Source organism: Ambystoma mexicanum, chromosome 12, assembly GCF_040938575.1.
Source record: "Ambystoma mexicanum isolate Mex_15411 chromosome 12, UKY_AmexF1_1, whole genome shotgun sequence".
Classification (NCBI taxonomy): domain Eukaryota; kingdom Metazoa; phylum Chordata; class Amphibia; order Caudata; family Ambystomatidae; genus Ambystoma; species Ambystoma mexicanum.
In genome coordinates, this window is record NC_090936.1 from 867,301,781 (window position 1) to 867,323,041 (window position 21,261).

The following is a 21,261-nucleotide window of genomic DNA, read 5'->3' on the forward strand; positions in this document are numbered from 1 at the left end:
CATTCCTCCCTCTACCCTCTCAAACCTCTTGTTATGGAGAATTCTCAGAAATGTGCTAATTCCCTCCACCTTAGAGACCCCCAGCAACTTTGCAGGATTTTGAAGACTGTTTTTTTTCCACTCTCTCATGTATTTTAATGTTATTTCTGAACTTTGTGTTTCTTTTAGTTATGGAGCCTAACAAACTCCATAGGCATCATCGTTTACATTGTGTCACACAGCACCTTCAGTGCAGTGGCACAGGGAAGTCTTTCAGATTTCCCAAAGATCTAAATACATTCTCTAGGATAAACTACTGTTTCCCAGAGCAGTAAAGTTAAATTGACTTTACTTACATATGTAACTTTCTAGGCCCAGTACACGTTATCTTGCAATAGGGTGCTGGAGGGGTTACCTAGTATCCCCTTTGTCTAGCATCTCAGGTAACAATGTTATGTTACCCTCTCCTCACTGAATTGCTGGTGGCAGTGGTTTACTTCTAACTACCGTGGAGTGCATTTACCATGGGCTGCATTCACAGCTGCAGTAAAGCACCCAAGGGTGCAATTTTTGTCAAAATGGCCAGGTCTTCTTTTTTCGCCATCTCTTTGTGGAAATGTCCTTTTTGCGATTTATTCTGCATGCCAAACCAGGTTTGGTCCCTTAGTTTGCTTTGCTTTTGGCGGATTCATGAGTGAAGCCTGCCTCTGGCTCCAGGGTGTCTGTGGTGGGCAGGAAGTGAGGGAGGTGCCTGAAACCCCCTGTGCTTAGTCTCCTAGGAGACCCAAATGCACTCTGTAGTGATTGGCAAGCTGACTGTCCGGCAAGGACAGCCACCCTGCTGGGTGACTGACAGCTAGGATGGAATGAATGAGAGAGAACTGAATAAAAGGCAAGGCTTTAGGCTTGGAAGCCAGAGTCAACCACAGGACTAAGGAACCGAAGAAGAACTTGAGGAGGACACCTGCTGCAACTCCTGGACCGTTGGTTTGCCCGGTGAAGCCCTGCTGCTGTGCTGAAACTCCAAATTCGTAAGCCCTTGCAAGGACGACTTCTCCCCTTGAGTTGTTGGGACCAATCAACTTCAAAGTATGCCACCTGGACATTCTCTCTGAGCTGGTTGACTTTCCACAGAGTTGCTGCTGGAAACCGAAAAGCCAGGGAGAGGAACACCGGATTGTGTGAGTTGCTTTTAAGCTGGCCAAGAGCTCCAGAAAGATCCTCCGGACTCCCAGGAAGCAGGACTGACCGGGCCTGATCCCCCACAACAGAGCGCGGGACCCCAGAAGCAAGGAAAGCCCATCTCAACAGCCAGGAACCACAATGTTGCTATTTGCGGTCGACGCAAGGGGCTGAAACACCGAACAGCCACTTGTTTGAAGATTGCCGGTTGCGAGCGGTGACCGTCCCATTGCAGTGCAGGAGTCCCCCGAAGTCCTCCCTCTTGTCCCCATGACTGAGGCCCAGGAACAGTGAAATCTGCAGAGCTGCTCAGGAACAGAAGTCATCTGCTGCACTTTTTCTTCAATACAAAGGTACTGTGAAAGTCTGAGAGAACTTACCTCTTGCTGTAGAGTTGCTTGCATCTTCTACTATTCACAAGTCTAACAGCTTGTGGCCCTACATTGATTCTTCTTTTTCTTCAAAGACTTCTAAAACATTGTGCAAAGGATTTTCTTACTTACCTGCAAAGAAGTGCTTCCGCTCATATAGACGTTTGTCCATTGACTTTGGTTTAGACTGTTCCACTGAATTACTCTTATTGGGGGATCTGAAAATATGTGCCTGCTTAAGAATATTTGTGGTCTCTTGTATGTTCTAATAACCTTTTCCTTTGACTTACTCCTAAATGAGTCTGAGTACAACAGTGATCTATTAATGCCCCCAGCACCCTAGCTATTGAAGTCAACTGAGGGTGTAGGTTGTGTCTGTGGACCATCACAAAAGGGTACTCACTGACTTAGATATATTAAGAGTGTGTATTTTGTGAAGTATATTTGAGTGTTACTGTTATATTGCTCCCTTCTGAAGAAGGCTTACTTTAACTGACTGATAAATACATTAATAATTGTTTATTCAAGAAACCTTGTGTGTAAGAGTTTATTTGAATACTTGTCACTGTGAATCTCTCCCATAGAGCTCACTTTGACCCCTTTTGAGATAAGCCTGGCTGCTCAATCACGCTACCAACCTGTGTAGTACAGACTTATATCAAAGGTTGGGTTCCAATTGCCAGGAGGTCAGGGTTGTTGTAGTGCACCTAAAGGGTACTACATACAATCTTGCCTAACACCTCCTCCTCATGGGAGCTCTTTGAGCTTGCTTTAATCAACCCTTACCATCAGAATTTGCACCCAAAGTGCCTGTCAGGGTTTTTTCAAAGCAGTCTTCTGAGAGTTAATGGGCCACATTAAGAGGTCGCCGGCCTACGGCAACCTTGGCTCACCGTTCCCACTGCCCGATATACCAGTAATACCAGGATATTATGGTTGGCGGAGGAATGGTAAGTTCCAATTCGAGGACTCCATTTGAGCACTGAAGCACTGTCACTGCTGTTAACAGTGCTGGTGCTTCAGTGAATAATCTGCCGGCACGTGCATGAACTACCGGCCCCATTTTGCCAATTTGGCCCATAATCTGCCAACATAATCAAATGCTGCAGTTAGATTGATTGAAGCCATGTAGGTACATCTCCCAGTAGTGATCCAGGCCTCTTGCTGCACGCATTTGAGAGCAAGGCTGTTGATATTCGTGGAATGGTCCTTCCTAAATCCGGTCTGAAATTGGTCCAGCAGATGAGAGGTACTAGCCCAGTCTTCAAGATGTGTGAGCACGAATGCCAAAAAGATCTTTCAGTTGGCGTCAACTAGCTAGATGGGATGATAGTTAGATGGATCAGTCCTGCTACCACACTTGAAGATGGGTACCTCGTGAGCCGTATTCCAGGAGATTGGTGTTACGCCTGTGGAGAGGATGTCCCTAAACTCCAGATACAATAGGTTAGACCAAATATTTTGCTTATCTTTGAAGGTATCATTCGTGAGGCCATTAGGCCCTGGGGCACGAGATCTCTTACATTTAGCGATCAGGTCTTGGATAACGGCAATGTCTAAGTGAGCATCCCAAATTGCCTGTCCTGTTAGATCAGCAGCCACTGCAATATTAATTTTAGGGGGCCCAAACATTTCCTCATAAAACTGTACCCATTCTTGTTCAAATATCAATTGAGTTGAGAGATTGCATGGTTGGGATCTTGCCCATTTACCTAGTGGCAAAAGGCAATGACCTCAGAGTTAATCAGGATCCCCAACATCATTTCAGCATTTTGTTGCAGGAAATGGGATTTGATGGATTTGCAGTTGTTTTTATAAGTCTGTTTGACTTTCCTCGTTAATTCCTTACAGATAGCCTTATCTGAGTTGGTGCGCTGGATTAATTTCACTTCCCTCCTGAGGGATTTATTTGCTTCCGCTAGTTCAGGATTGTAACAGTGGGTATGCCTAGCAGTTCCTATCCCCCTATTTTCCCTCCCTGATACTACCCCAGAAACCAATGAGCCGACAAAAAACTGGCACTCGTTCGCATTAAAGTTGTTAAGTTCCACTCATAAGTGAATTGATTGAGTGCCAGTTTAATATTAAAATTGAATTAGCGGATGTTCAAATCAGTCCATCTAACTGCTTTGTCCGCTGCATTAACAGTCACTCGAAGGTGTGGACGAAATTATCTAGGGCAGAAATTCCAGTCAAACAATGCAGTTAAGATGGAGTGATCACTCCAGTCATTTCTCTCCACATCAAGTGACCGGCAAAGGCTCATCAAGAACGGGTTGACATAGATGTTATCATTCATTGGTCCTGCTTCCTCCGGGATTTCATTCAAATGGCAATCATACTGTCTCGTATGCAGTTGTGGCTTTCTCAATGGGAACCTTGCCTCCAGGATTCTCTTCGGTATCAGTATTTTCACTAGTACTGCACGTGTCTCACACTCTGGTTCCCAACATATAGGCAAATTAGGAGAAGTGGTTTAGGTGGGGGAACTTGGCTCCTTCTCTACACTCCCCCTCTGGCCGATTCATCGACCACTCTCCCATCATCTTTCATATCTAGACATCCTTGTCTGAAGAAATGCTTCTTTGGAATCCATTTCTTTATTACTCCCTTCACGCATCCATCTGATTTCACATGCTCATCCTTGTTCCAACTCATAGGCATGCACTGTCCACGTGGGCTGCAATAGATCCACTTTCCCACATTCTTCTTATGGTTCTTTGGATATAGGAACTTCATTCCCTCAGGTGAATGGATGCTGGCATTCACAACGCCTATGACTTCTTCATCTGTCACGTCTCTGGCCTTGCATCTTGATTCAACATCAATTATAATTTTCATCCGTATTGCTTTCTTTGCTGTCTTCTTACATTGTTTGATTATTATCTTGATCCCACAAAATCCAAGTAACACCAACACGATCAGGGCTCCAAGGAACTTGAACATGTCTGCCATCCATTGTGGAACCCAAGAAAAGAGCGATCCAAACCAGCTGTCATCAGCAATATCTTTTACTTTGTCAATCATCTGGATGTGTAGTTTCATCAGTATTTCTATGGCCTCTGTCACGGTGCCATTCTCGTTGTCATGAGAAGGTATGAACGTGCAACAGGATTCTCTGATTTTTGCACAAACACCTCCATCCATAGCTGTAATCATGTCCAGGACATATCTATTCTGAAGAGTCATCAGTCGAATGGCTCTCCTATCTTCTCTGACAGCATTGAATCCCTTTATGGTAGTGTTGATTGTCTGCAGCAATTCCCATCTGGTAATCTACAGCCATTTGGTATTTTCTCCAACCTGGATTCTCGGCATGAAGATCAATGTGAATACCAATGAAGTCTGGCTGAACAGTCTGTGCTCATACAGAATGTAGTCCAAAGCTTCTATTGACTTGGCAGATAAATAGTTCTCCCTCTTCATTCGATTAATCAGCTGCACAGATCTCCTCTTCCTTAGGTGAGCATCCGCTTTTGGGAAACTGTCAAGGTTCAAAACACTTTTAGGAATCACCAACGCTGGGACATGAACATTCACTAGTGAGCATACTCCATCCCAATCCCTGGGTAGCTTTATATATGCTCTGCATCCACAAGCCCAATAGTGATCCATGATCACTGCTGTCCCAATGCTCATTCCTTGTGGCTCAAAGATTTGATCACAGTTCTGATTCTCTCCAGCCTTTCCTGTGCCATTATTTCGGAAGCACTGCTTTGCACTCTCAAAAGGCACTATCTGCAAGGGTCCTCCTATGTATTTGACCCAGGTCAGTAGCTTAGCAATTTTCAACTATAGAGGCTTACACTGCATTTGTGCATTCTCAATAACTAAAGTTGGTTGGTAGTGACCCATTATTATCCAGTCTCTGCAGATCACTACACCTTCTTCCCAACAATCTGGTGATAACACTGTTCCCCAAATCTGCATCTGGCCTCTGTTCTTCCATTTGCAGATGTCTTCTGAAGATTTTCCTGGACTCTCTAGTCTTTTATTTACTTCCCTTCTGATTTCAGCTCCTTTCACTCCAGGCTGTTCGTATCTGATCATGTGATTCTTAGTATGATCCCTTAGCCTTGTCTTTGTACCTTGGACATAGTCGTCCTCGTCTGGATCTGTCCATTCAGTTGCCCATTTGAGATAGGCTGTTCGACCCATGAACTGGCCTCTTGTACGACAGAATGACAGGTGTGATATGCAATGTGCAGTCAGGACATCTATTTCAATAGCTATGAATATCTTGGACTTCCCCATGCTATAAGGCAGGAGTGCACACACAAATCATTCCTCCTTTGAGGTTCTTCTTCACACTTCCTTCATATGTTGATACCATATATTATTTCAAAGTGTGCTTTACTTTCCAGGTAATCATTCAACTCATGATTATCCTCACTAGCACTTGACTTAGATCTTGTTATTTTCTTATGAGCCGCTATAATTATTTCATGAAATATGTCAGCATAACTCTTTCTTATTGGACCAATCATAGGAACATTTGTCAGTGAACTGGGTGTCTTTACATGTGCTACCTGTTTAGGTGCACTTCTAGACAATCTCTTCCTCTGTCTCTCTTTTTGAGCCTGTTTGTGGTGCTCAAGAACAATTTTCACAACACTTCTTTCTAAATAAACATGTCTGGTAACATTTGTCATAGACCCAGGCAATTTTACATCGCCTTCTAGAATAGGGATGATTACATAGGGTCTTGGCTGCTTAGTTATTGCCACATCTGTACCCTCCTTCTGTATAGGAGGATACAAAGAAATCGTTACTGCGTGCGTACTGTAAGTGAAAGCAGTATCACTATGAACAGAATACAAGTGTAAATTACACTTAAGAAAGACCGTTTACAACAATAGTTTTTTGCACATTGTGGACGTATCTCGTGATCGGCCATAATGATATTACTATTGATGCTGCCCATTTTTACTCTTTTTTAAGGAAGGAAAACATAAACTTTAATCGGGCAACATTATGTAATACACTGGAAATGATGCGTCTTCTCCACAAGTTCCCTCGATCTGCTTCATCTGGCTGACTCTGCGGCAATGAACAAAAATTCCCAGTGAAGGTCACACGTTGGCCTTTTACCAGACGACACGAAGATTCTTCTGCTTCGAAAGTCTCATTCATTTCTCAGTGTTCTCTCAGAATTAGGGTTCACCTGCGTAATTATGACTCTCTTAGCATTTCATTAAGTGCGGCATTGTTCCTTGGATCCCTCAGGAATGTTTGGACTTCAGTTTGTCTCTCAATGAGATCTGGGAACTCCTTAATCAAATAATAGAATACCAAGCTGACCAATCTATGTGCATTATCCGCTTATAGGGGTATTTGTGTTTTCCCCACTGTACTCAGGAAGCTGAAGGATTTGCTCAATAATAGCTGCAAGCAATCTCCTCACAATTGGACCATTCTTAGGATCTTGCTGGAACAAATGAACGCTAGTAGTTCTCCCCACAAGCGCAGGGTATGCACGCAGAACAAACAAGAAAACTGCAAGAACGATCCGTGAAACATTGTCATTGGGCAGCACCATGGGCACCTCTGAAAAGAAATTCAGTGAGAAAGGAATCGGGGAACTGTTCCCTCTTGCAGTCGTCGAAAAGGAACTCCAAATCTGGCATGCTCTCCTTTATGATCAAGACTTAAACATGTCTCAGTAAAATGTCAAACTCCTGTGACTCAAGAACAAATCTTCCCTTAACTCCTTTTTTAGTAACTGAAAAGAGTGTCTCAAAAATATGCTACAGTCCAATATTTCTATGTCTATTCTTTCAACAGCTCCTGCTTTCTTCTTCCTGGTCATAGACCTAGTCTGCACATGTTGTGGTTCTTCCCCGATGCTTGCTTCTGACAGGGGTGGGGGTGAAGGGGGTTCTCCACCATACATTTTCATGTCTCTGAGAAATATCCAAGCACGTCTGCCTTGGACCTTGACTGCAGACAGTGTCACGTCCTCCACTATGAAAGGGCCATTGAAACGCGGCTTGTGCCACTTCGGGTGAAATTCCTGATCTGGACCAAATCACCAGGGAAAGTTTAGGAAGACATTGTTTTTCAATTCTGTTTTTTGTAGCATCTTCTTCTGTGTTCTGAACTGCCCCACACCCCTTCCACTTGAGCTGATCTGAAATGACAGAGATACTTGAGGTCATGCATGTTAAGCAATCACGTAACTTCTTTCCTAACAATTCTGCTGTTGTCTGGGCATCACTTCTAGTTCTAGACAGAGGTGTGAGAGGTGTCCTCATTTGCCTCTCTGTCACTATTTCATGGGGGGTAAGATGGTGCTCTGGCCCTGCTTGATTTCTCAACGCATATGATGCCAGTGGTAGAAAATGCAACCATCCTTTCTTCAGGGTGAGCTTCAGTTTGGCTATTCTTTCTTTATGCAAGCTGTTGAGTCTCTCACAGACCCTGTTCGCTTGCTGGTAATACGCTGATGAAAACGTGTGCTTTATGCTAAGCAACAAGCTTATCTCTTGAAAGACTTCATTAGCAAAATGAGGGCCATTATCTGATCTTAATACTTCATATATCCCCCATCTAGGAAATACTTCTCGTACTAAAAGATGTTGCTGTACAGGTGCAGTCTGGGTGTGTACATTGACCAGCCTCAATCCACCTCAAAAAGGGACATACCACTACAATCATATAACTATTTCCATTACATATTTGCAGCATATCAACATAGTCAATATGCAAATGCTGAAAGGGACCATTAGGTCTTTGAATAACTCCTATATTTGTGCACGATGTGTGCACAGCAGTAAACTTTTGACATACAATACAATTTACTACATGAAATGCAACATTTTCTACTATATTTGGAACAAACCACTCCTCTGAAAAAGTTGTGGCGAGGCTCTCTCTGTTTGCGTGCGCAGGGTAGTGCAGCTGCTCTAACGACAACCTTAATAAAGCTACAGGCATCACGGGTTTACCAGTGCTGTCTTGTCACCACAGTGCTTCAGAGGGGTTTAAAGGACACCCTCTCCGCGTCCACAAATCTTTCTCATCTTGAGGTGCTTCCCCTTGAATCTCTACCAATTAAGTCCTAGACAAGTTATTATAACATTCAGAGACACTCATCATCAACACCATGCTTTCATTCACATCAGGCGTATCAAACAACATAATAATATCTGTACATGCAACTTGCTTTGCTTCCTCATCTGCTTTTTGATTTCCACGTGAAATAAAGTCTGCTCTCTTAGTGTGTGCTGCACATTTAACTACTGTGATAGCTACTGCAAGTTGTAGTTCTCTAATAAGACTGTCTAGTAGGGCTGCATGTTGCACTGGAGTGCCATCCGCTCGGAGGTAGCCCCTCCTTTTCCAACATGCTAGCCCTATGTGCACTTTCAATGTCACATAGGTGAAGTCACTGTACACCGTGACTTCCTGGTCTGTGTGTCTCTCGAGTGCAATAATTAGCGCCACTAATTCTGCAGGCTTTGCCAAAAAGTGAGAAGGTAGTCGTGTACTTATCAATACTTCAAACTCTCCAATGGCCATGTGCTTCACCACAGTGGCACCTGTATATCTCTGTCCATCATTCTGGTTGATTCTAGAAGAACTGTCAATAAAGAGAATCTCCCCAGCTGCCAATGCATTTTCCTTCACCCTCGGGAATTCATCATAGAGTTCCTCAGAGTTTGAGCAATCATGTGCATGCTCGTCCTCTGCCAGTGGTTCTGCTACAAACATGGCAGGGTTCACTATTTTGCATCAGACTATTTTAATTTCCGGATTCGATATGACTACCTCATAGGCAGAAGCCCTTTGAGACGTCAACGTGCCTTTAGCAAAATAGCAAACAATGCATGTTCAACAAATAACATCATGGAACATTCCATTACTATACTAGCAGCCTTCTCAATGGGGAATGCAGCGGCTGCCAAAGATTGTTCTCAAGGAAAATGACCCCTCATTACTGGGTCTAGAATCCCATTGTAATAGGCAAGGGGCTTGTACCCCAACGTGGTTCTCTGCATGAATAGAGCTGTCATAACAGTGCCATTCGTGTGCGAGAACAAAAAGAATTCCTCAGCATAGCTGGGAATCCCTAAAACTGGAGCTGTGCAAATTGCCTTCTTCAACTCATCAAACCCTTTGTCGATCTCCTCAGTCCAGACAATGTTTTCCTGGCTTGCCTGTGCTTTCTACAGAGCTTGCAACAAGGGCCTTATATATGAACTGTAATCAAAGATCCATGCACTTACATAGTTACACAGTCCCATAAATCTATGCATGTGCTTTATCGTGAGTGGCTTTACTGTTTTCAAAATAGCCTCAGCCCTCTCTGGAGTAACTTTTTTTCCCTCATGTGAAATTAACTGGCCTATGTACAGTACTTCCTTTTGACAATACTGCAATTTCTCCTTGTCTACTTTATATCGTATCTGCACTCTTCCTCTGAGGTGCTACAAACCAATATGTCATCCACGTATTGCAACACAACACTTTCCAAATCAATATTGCTTAAGTCCATCTGCAGAACTCTATTGAAAATCGACAGAGACTCACAGTGCCCTTGGGGCAGGCGAGTACTTTTCAGATGAGTTTGTCAGAACGTGAATGACGTCAGATCTTGCAAGTCTTTATGCAATGGGATTGATAAAAATGCATTTTTCAAGTCAATCACAGTAAAATATCATGCCTTAACAGGGATATTACATAAGCTTGTTGCAGGATTGGGAACTAGAGGGAACTTGGCCTCTACAATCTTGTTAATAGGGCGTAAATCTTGAATTAAATGCCACAACCCCACTTTTTCTTTCTTCACAGGATAAATTGCGGTATTACACAGTGACTCTGATGTCACTAGGGTGCCCTGTTCCGTCATAGCAGATATTGTCTTAAAAATGCCTTCAGCTGCCTTGCGAGACATAGGATACTGTCGTGCTCGAGGTAAAATTGCTCCTAGTTTCAATTTAATCTTTACTTCTCCAACTCCCTTCAATAGGCCTACGTCATAGGGGCCTGTTGTCCATAATGAAACTGGCACTCTTGCCATGTCTTCATCGAAATACTCAGGGCGCTTAATTGCTCTCACCCAATAACTAATACTCATCTCAAATACTACTTTGTCATCTGACAGATGATCTCCAAACATGTCCTCATCAGTGACGTCAGACAATCTGTAACCTTCCCCAATGGCAATAACTGTGCACCATTGTCTGCCTTCATAATCATTCCCATCAAGCAAAGCCATTTCTCCGTGCACTAGGACTTCTTTTAATTCTAAATGAAAGACTCGCCCTTCCTCTTCATCCATAGGTATCTTTGGCCTGAATAAAAATGAATCAGGTATTTTCATAGCTCTGCCCACTAACCCTGGCAGCCATGTTAACAGAATATGTACCCCACAGTGAAAAACTTCTGGTTCTAACGGTATTTCTCGCATGGCAATTTGTCCTGCAAATGCCATTATCAATTCACTCACATTTAAATAATGCATTCCTGGTGTTTGAACATAGTATGCCTTTATCAGTGAATGAAAAAGTCATGTTCAACTTGGTCATTAAATCTCGACATAATATATTGACGGGTGTCTGCCTTGAATATAACAACGGCACAGACATGTCACACTCTCCTATAGAGACAGGTAATTCTTCAGTAAATGGAACTCTACTTGTAGCTCCTGTGAAACCTTGAGTATTCATGGCAATTGCAGACATCGAAAATTGTCTGTCTCGTATAAATGAGCATGTTGCACCTGTGTCAACTACAAAAGAAAAAAGATTTGCCTCCTATGTTGATGTCAACCTTCGATTCCTCTTGAGGATTAGGCGTCACTGATAGCATTGAACACATCAAATCTCCCAGTGAGCTGTCCTATTGTGGGTACATTCTCATCCGCGTACCTGTGAAAGAATTCCCTCCTTTGACAGTGACACCGCCTATTGTAGGAGTCATTAACTGTCTTGTGCTTGTTCTTTGCTGTATCTGCATAGGTGACTGCTGTGACTGCACTTGTGGGAGATTTATTATTGCCTGCTGTGTTTGAAAGTCTTGTTGCATTCTCAGTGCTTGTGTTTGCTGCACTGTCTGATTCTGTGCAAACCAATCTCCATTCTGCTGTGAATATGCAGGCGGGTTTGCTGTCCGCCCTATTGAGAATTTCCCATTCTGCACGAATCATTGACTTCTACATGTGCAAGCATAATGCCCTGAGATTCCACATGTCCAACATATAGAAGGAGGTCTCCTAACTTGCCCCTCCTGCATGCCTTGACTATTATTCTGCATGTTTTGAAACCCACTTTGATTGCTCTGGAAGTTTCCCTGATTATTCTGGAAGCCTCTACCTTGAAAGCGTTCCCTTCCCTGTGGTGCAAATCCATTATTACCTTGATATAACTGCCTTTGGTTATTCACCTGTGGCATGCTTGCTGCGAAGCCGATCTGCCTCCTCTAGTCAACATTGCCCCTTCAATGGCGTACTTTGATAGTTTTTTCTGCACTTACTTTGCCTCTTCACCTTTCCTAGCATCATCTTTCTTTCGATTCTTCTCTTGCAACAGCCTGCAATAATGCTTGATGGTCATCTGAATCTCTGACCATGGCCTTGTTTCCATGCCCACTAATTTTTGGCGCTGCTTTTGCACTGCTTCTGGCAGCCCCTGACATAATATATGATAAAATACAGGTATGGATTTTCCCCAAGCCTTGCGTGTCTCCAAAGCCCACTGCTCTTAGAAAGTCAGAATATAAACAAGAGAATCATCCCCTTCCTGCCTCTTCTTTGTCAATATAGCTCCCATGACGGACGTCTCTGGATACAGACTCTAAGCACTTTGCAGACCGCCACCCTACATTTATTGAACAGTGCTCCATCATGAGCAGTGTTTACCATGGTAACACTAGAATATCCTGCTCTTGACCAAACGTCATCAGCCCTTTCCCCAAGGATGGCAATTAAAAGACCATTAATGTTCCCTATAGCTAACGTATTTCCTCCTGTCATTTTCTATAATTCATGTATCTGTTTTCCAGCGCCAGAAGTTAAACTTGGAAGTTTACACCTTAAATTATCCTTATCCATCTATGGCCAAGGTATATACTGTGGCCTAGCTCCTCCCTTTTCTAACAAAGGAAACTGTGAAACCCCAAACTCACACTCATCTCCCATTGCCTGTCTATTCATAGCAGGGACAATGGTTCTGCTCCGTCTTCTACCTGGTAGGAACAATTGTTGTTCTAAAGTTAACTCGCAATAAATGGTTATATGTTGGTAATAACACATTTCTATCTGGGGACATCAAGCACTGGTTGAAGAACACATTACGAGAGGCAGCATTCAGGGAAAATATGCTCCATATTGGGAGTATGTCTTCCGCTCGTGACTACTGTAATGAGAGAATATCTAGAACATCCTCGCCTACATACATTAATGCCTATCCCAACCCGCATATTTTTCATACTTTTCTATTGATCAAATTTAATGTAACAGTAGTACTAACATCAAAATGTTGGAGTAATCAATTGCTTTATCAACACACATTCTGTCGCTTATGTGGCATTTTGGTGAATGAGACAGTTTACCATCTGATTTCAGAATGTGAATGCCTTGACTATCTACAAATGAAGTTTTTTAAAGCTTATAATAATGAAATTACTGTGAATTAAATACCTTCCTTATGGCTTTTATGCAAGGAAATGACACAAATCTAATATATTTTATTGTTCGGTTTTACTTACATTTAGCTGAAATGTTTAAATGTCTTTAAAAAGTCCTGAGTTTTTTTGTGAATATTTTATGTAAATTGTATTAATAATTTTGTATATGAATTGTAAGTCATGTGTTATACAAAGCCTTGTTGCTATATGTATATCGAATAAACTGAAACTGAAACTCTACCTGGTAGTTACCTTAACCTGCTCACATAAGGTGGCGAGTCCCCATCTCACCATGGGATCGCCCCTTTAGGTGGATCTAGCCGCGTCAATGATTATGATGGCTGAGATTTGGGTAGGTCTAGATCTGACCATCTTACTTCCTTATCCATTGAAAAATACCCTTCAGAGCCACATTTATTGCCTTCCTCCTCCCCATGGAAGGTTTCCCTGTCCTAGTCTGACATAGCCTGTCCCCAACTCGTGTGACTTCTCTCCTCTTTGTCTCTATTCAGAGTCAGTCTATCTAAAGACGGCTCCTTTGGCTCAAAACTGCAAGAGGGTCCTTCTTTGTCGTACAACTGTGTACTCTCGAGTCAATCATTTTTACCCTTCCCCTGTAGCACTTTCTTAGTCCTCATATCATGATAGACTTCATCAATAACGTCCCCAATGCTTCTAGAGTCAACCTCATCCTCTAGATTTGCTCTAGATGGACCTGCTATTGGCTCATGTGCTGGGAAGAACTCTTCTATGTCTTCCCATGCCAGGAACCATTAGCTCTTTTTCTACACGCTCAATGTCTCGTGCTCTCTGCCTCCTCTTTATTTCTAGTTCATCATAAAACTCTCTATGTTTCCTTGCTACTTCTTTTACTCTTGTTTCCTCTTTTTTTTCATATCGCTCCTCTCATTTGCCCTTCGTATCTCCTCGTCTTTTTGTCTTTGTATTCTTTTATCCCTTAATTTCTGTTCCTCCTCTTCCTCTCTTTTTCTTTCTTGTCTTTCTTGTTCTTCAATTACCCTCTGTCTATTGTCATACTTTCTCTGCTCCTCTGCTCTTTCTTGCTTTCCAGTTGCTCCTCTTGATACAGCTGTTCCCGTCTTTGTCGTCCTTCCTTTTCGCTCTGTCGTCTTTCAATATGTCCTCTCTCTCTTTATCTTTTTTATCCTGTTCATCTCGCTCTTCCCTTTGCCTTAATTCCTTGATGCTCTTACCATTGAGTTTGAGGAAAATCTGACCTCCCATCCATTCGTTCTGTATAAGTGCTAACCCATCAGTCTTATCCTTTTCTCCTTCCCATCTCTTTATTTCCCGTCCTATATCTAAGGATGTACTTGGTGTGACTTCTCTCCTTATCGCATCTATCCTTGTCCCTCGGGACCTTAGAGATTACATCTTTCTCAGAAATGTTTTCTGGGCCCTCGTCGCTGCTTTGTGCGGGCGACTCATGTGCCGGGTTATTATATCATGTCGCTGCCTTAAGCTCTCTTAATGGGTATAACCCGTCATCTTTCTTACTATCGCCATCGACTTCAGGCACGGCGGGTGGAGCAGAAGGCTCCTCAACCCCCTCTTTGCATATATTCAATATCCAGTCTTCAAGAGGTGGCTCCTCTCTTTCCTCCTGGTACATTTTCCAGAGCTCTAAGCTCGCCAATCGTTTATCTAACCTTTGTCATGCATATGTTGCATGCAAATATGTTGTCATATCTCTCTTGTGGCCATGGCATGAACATTGGGTCTGATATTCCTTTAACCCATTCTGCACTGTACTGCTTAAGTTTGGGTGCGTGTTTGGGCAACTGTTTGCAGAGGCGTATAAGTGGAGTAATATCCTCCATTCTGACTCGTCACTCTCGACTGTCAATACTCTCTCTTACAATTTGCAGATTTCAAAAATACATTTAAAAAAAACAATACAATATGAGCATGCACCAATCGTCGCAGGCTCCAAACCCTCTATATCATGTCTTTTACTTTAATCATTTCCACTAAATAAATAATTAATTCTCAAATCTCGTGTTTTCTTTTCACATCTATAAATTCATGTATTCACCATATTTAGCCACATAAAAAAAACAGACAAATGGACATACTCGACCGGCCACATATATTTCAGTCCTCTCCTCAAGACCAACCTTTAACTACCCCTAAAAATACCCCAATTGGGATGCAAATCATCCTCTTTAAACTTGTCTTTAACCGAATTCGTAGTCTATGTCACCCGTCAATAGGGCTTTAGAAACAATTCCTTCTCTTATGTCTTTTTAACGCAGGAACTGGGCGTACTCTTTACCGTGGCTCCTTATCTCACAATACCTTTTAATTGATTGGCCTCTCCTCAAGTCAATTACCTAACATTTCAACGCTCAACATTCTCAAGTTACTTTGCCCCAACCTTCCTCCGTTACTCGTTTTTCCCTTATAACTTTCTTCATCCACTGCCCATTCACAATTTTGCCACCTCACTCAGTTTTACTCGCCATTTGTTTTTTCTACTTCCGAGTGTCGGGATCGTGCCCTTCTTTACCAGCAGCTTCAACTTTCCATTCGTTCAGCTTCCTATAGACGCCAGGAGAGGATTCTGCCTGAAAACAAGGCACCTGTCTCACATAGCTTGCAAGTCTGATAATTAAAACTATTTCCTCTCTCTACAGGGATCTTCACGTCCTTTCAGCCGAAAGGCAGAGCTCGTGCAAAATATTTCCAGGATCAAAAGGTAACTTTTTTAATATCAATTATCTAACACAGGGAGTACAACGGACATCAACAGACGTCTCAGTGTAAAAGATCTTACAATGCATCTTAATAAAAACATTCTTTTATAGCAAAAAATCATCATTGATGGCATCAACCTGCATATTTACTAACGTCATCCTACATGGCAAACTACAAAAACAAAGGGGCTATTGTGACAGGTTCTTAAGGAACATCTAAGCATACGATCTATACTCGTCTAAGAGAGTGAAGAAAAGTGATAGGTTTCTTAACATCAGATGGGGCAACTAAGCCTGCTCCTTAAACAGGTCACTATGAATGTCACTAAATACACAACGTCCCATTGGTTACACAAACTATAGGAACCTTAATCACGCGTCCCCCTACCATTGGTTGGCACTCTAACCTTCCTCAGTACTTTTCCACTTATGTTAGCAGAACACAGGTTGGTCTTCCAGGTGCTGGTGAGCTAGTCTTAACCATAGCTTCCCACCAACTAGCATATTCATCTATCATCACCTCAGTAGTCTGCAGTCAATTAAGGCTTTGAACTTGTCGTTGGCAGTGTTCTTTTGCTCTGGAGTATTCAGGGGAGTGAAGGCACACTCTGCCTTCATGCGTAGGTGTGACCATCGTGTTCGTCCACTCCATCCTTCCACATGGCTGAATACCACAAAATCGAGCTCCAGAGCATTTAAAATACTATTTTCTAATAGGCCTCTGACGTCTTCCTTGTTTTTGTCCATGTCTTCTGAACAAGAGTTTTGTTCTTTCACACGATTTGTATCCAATGTCTGCTCACCCCAGCCTGATAAGACCCTGGCTTCTTGGGGCTCGTCCAGTCTTGCTTTTTGAGATCTGCTTCTGTAATTCAATTGCTTTTTTAACTGTGACACACTGGAAAAGAGGCCTTCCTTCTCTGGTCCAGCTCTGCTATAATACGTAGTGGAAACATCCATTCTTTACTCACTTCAATATATATGTATATGTTGGCCCATGCCGCAATCTATTCACTATAATGCTAGCCTCAAGAATACTTTGTCTGCTTGCATTTCTTTGCATCTGTACACGTGTAAAATAACTTGATATCTTCATTGTTTCTGTATGATATGATATAATATGATAAGGCATTTGTAACGTGCCTATACACAAGTGTTTCAAGTGTAGCATACGTTTCTTCATCTTGATCCAAAGATTTCACTTATCTTTGATCCTTTCTGGATGCCTTATAGAATATCTTCATTGTCTTGTCTCTGCATCGCTTCCCTGCACGTCATCCTTCTTGATGTGATGGTGGTGATGTCATCACCATTCTTCCCTTCCATTCATTGGTCCTGCTTCTTCCGGGATTTCATTCAAATGGCCATCATACCGTCTCGTATGCAGGAATGGCTTTCTCAATGGGAGTCTTGCCTCCAGGATTCTCTTTGGTACCAGTATTTTCCCTGTTATCGCACGTGTCTCACACTCTGGTTCCCAACATATAGGCAATATGGGTGAAGTGGTTGAGGTAGGAGTACTTGGCTCCTTCCCAACAACATCCTTCAATTTGTGAGGACTAATGTTCCTTTAGGGCCTATGTGCATACTTTCCACTCTACCCTGTGACTTCATCCTGTGGCAAACCCTAGATGTAGCAATAAAGAGGATGCTAAAACTACAGATTATCACAGGACATGGATACTGCCTCTGCACAGCAAAACAAAGAAAGGCCTCCCGCAGGGAAGTTTTAACCCCAAAATTACTGCTTAAGAAAATCTATTAAGCTTGCTTGTCCAATTTAAAGGGGGTCCCACAAAGGGGGTCCCACAAAGAGTAGAGTGCCATTCTAATTAAATAGCTTGAAAGGCCCTGACTCCAGGCCTGATTTTGAATCACCTTATTATCCCATTTTATAATCTTCAGACTCAGATTTCCAGTGTCTGGCAATTCATAATGCATGGACCCAACATCTCAATGCTTCCTCTGCTTTAGAGTCATGCCCCTTTATTACCATGTGACTAACCTCACCAGGCTGGTTTCTTGGTGACTGAGCATAAGTGGCTTCTGGAAGTATTTCTAGTTTTTGGAGTACAGTAGTGGCCGTTTCTGGTACAGTGGAGTCTTTAGGAAGGGCTGAGTAGACCCCTTATATAAAGCCAGACCTCACCCACTTTACTCTTCCCTGCACTAAGCAAAAGGAGGCCTGGCACTGGGGACATGCAGCACACAGAAACTGTGTTTGCTAAGGATTCTGGTGTTGCGAAGGAGAGACGATCTTCCCGTACCCCCAAGCGGTTAACAATAAGGCAAAGATTGTGAAATATCATTTAAGAGTCCTAAGGCAGGGGTGTTCCCTTAAAGGTTTGTAGACAATCAAATTATTGCATGCTTCATAGATGCAGTGCATGTGCAGGAACACATGCTATCTTACATATTAGCAACCATATTGGAACATAAGGCCTAAATGCAGGGCAGCAGCCAGCATCCCAGGTGGAAGCCGCAAACATGAGGAAAGGAATCGAGTGTATCCCTGGCACTGATGATAAAGGCGGCCAGAGCCACAGAGATCCATAAACCCTTCATTGTCCTATTATGTTGCCAACCTTTATGCTCCGGTAAGAATGTGCACTGCAAGGCCATGGGAGGAGGGCTGAGTTTCTTTGTACAATACAATCCCACAAGAAGGATGTCATGGGACTCCGGCCCCATCAGTCCCAATCCTAAAATATAGCACCCAAAGGCCCTAGCTTTAGGACCTCGGAATTCCAAGGTACCAGCCAGCTCCAGCCCACTGACCATAAACCTTTTAGACACCCAATCAATCAGAAAGATCAGAAAGCAGGGCTTCCCTGCCTTCACTTCTAGGTCACATGATTTGTGCTGCGAGGTGCAGGGAGGGATGAAATTATCCCCCAGAATGAGGGTGGAAGATCTTGGAGAGGTGCCGGCCTGCCTGAGAGCGAGTGAAGTCTGTAATTTAGTATGACCTCGGCTTTCCCCACGGGCTCCTGTCTGCTCATACTAGGTGCAATATTACATAGAGATGCATTGTTTAGTTTGCAAATAATTGACAATTACCCAGCTTGGGACGATGATGACTGCAACATCATCCACGTGGGAGAAGATGGATGGACAAGGCTGGGACCAATGGCCTGGCATCCCCTATGGATTAGGCCGTCCGTGTATAGGGTCTCACCAACCAGCTACACAAGTTTTTACTGTATGTGATGATGTCACTGATGACGCTATGTACTTTCATAATGTGCTGTCCATTCAAATTTTGGCAGAACGTTCAACGGCAGCAGAGTTCTTTGTTGGTGATTCTTGTGTAATTATAAACCTTGTTATCCTTGCAAGAGGTGTATTGGGCCTTTTTGCCTTTTTCCCTAGTGGATTGTATTTATTCTTATTTGAGCATCTAGGGGCTTTCCTACATTTGGTGTTCCCGACCCGATCCCAGCAATCCCCACGATGACAGAGTCTTCCAGCCTGCTTCTTTGAAGGGGCCGCGACCACCTGCAGCGACCAGTCCCAAGCACGCAACCTGCAGATGGGTGCAGGAGCTGTTTTCACAGAATTTCTGTCTGTTCTTTGGTGCGGGGCGCGGTTCCTGGGAGAGTGCAGGGCGTTATTGGGACCCCGTGATGGAGGAGCTCGGGTAAACATGCAGAAATAAGTACACCCCTTGCGAGGGATAACAACGAGGGGTATGGAGTGTGGGGGAGTGTTGTATGTATGTATGAATGAAGGAGGAGTGTGGTAAGGACACCTGGCAAGATTTATTTTTATTGTTATTTCTTGGTAATTTAAGAGGATTTTACAGAGGAAAAACAGGAGTGTGGGAGCCTTTCCAAGTGAGGGAAGATGATGGCAGAATATTTTTGTAATGAGCAGATAAAGGAAAAATAGGAGCTCCATGTAGTTAGAGGGCTAGGTGGAAGAAGTGGTTGTTGTTTTACTTGCTATTTTAGTGAATTACGATTTTGGTGCAAGAGGTGGAGGTCAGAGGTGGGCCAGTGTTGATTATTTGTCTTGGGAGTGTGTAGTGTGATAGTGTGTGTACGTGCCCGTGGAGAGGTTGGAGGCCAAAGTGTTCCAATGGGGGGCAACAGGGAAGCTGGGGCGGTGGACTAGTAGTGACTTTTGTGATAAAAGTGCACAGTGTGCATAATTGTAAAGGTTGGGGTTTGAGAACGCAAACTGCAAAGATGGGAGGTGGCACGCCACTGGAGTACATGTATAGTGCCTTACCATTGTACGGGATAAGATAAAGAAGTATCACAAACAGTGAGTGGTAGAGACACTAGGGGGATGCTCCTCTCCTGGCCAGAGCAGAGCACCCACAATTGAGGGATACTATACCACATGAGCATGATTTTAGCAGTTAAATATAATGGTAAACAACTTCAAAAGAGAAAAGAGATATTGGATCTGTGGAACCTGATAGATGATGTGGAGGTCTCTGATGGGGCTGGGACTCACAATGCTGAAGAGACCACCCTAGGTGCAATGCCTGTGGCAAAACAGGGGAATGGGACTGTGCCCCCGCACAGAGGTCTTTACCCACTTGCCACTTTCTCAGCAGCCACAGGGTATAAAAATACCACTCACACAGCCACAGGGTATACAAACCTGACATACATGCCCACCCCAGTGACTGCCCCACCTCCCTACATATCAACACTTGTTGCTATCCCGGCACAGGATAGTAAGGTTCAGAAGGATTTAGAAGCAGCATTGGAGGACACAAGGGTAGAATTGGCTCGACTCAGAGCAACTCAGAAGGAAGGCAGAAAGAAGGGGAGTGGGTTGGATGAATAGAGAGCAGGAGACATTTTGTTCCAGTTAGATAGCACAGCCACAAAGGATGTGCACATTTACAAGGAGGGAGGTGGTGATGGGTGAGCGGGAAGTAGGGGTATGGGATAGTGAGGCCTGACAGGTATGCAGACAGAGAGCTGAGGGAAGATGATTTGGACACAGTGGACGATGAAGGCGATATGCAGCAGGCACCAGAGGTCACGGCACATTTGGAAAGTTTGTGGAGACCGCGGTTAAGGAATAGGTTTGGCCGGGTGGCAGTTGCAAGGAAAAAGGGAAGTGCTGGATGTAAAGAAGGAAGGAGTACAGATAGCCAGATGCTGTTATTGCATAAAGACCTAGGCAGGACACACTATGTGCCCTGGGTGCAAATGGATAAGAATGATTTGATTAAGCTGCTCGCCCCCCCCCTTACTTTCAGGGCTGGAAAATGGATCTACGCCTTCACCGCAGGGTTTCAGTTGGCCATGGGGGAGATGAAAAGCTCACTTGTCACAATTGTGGGGTATCAGGCTCAAGATGTGTGGGTTAAAGAAGGATATCTAGGTGTAAAATGTGTCCATGTTGCACACAATGGCGTG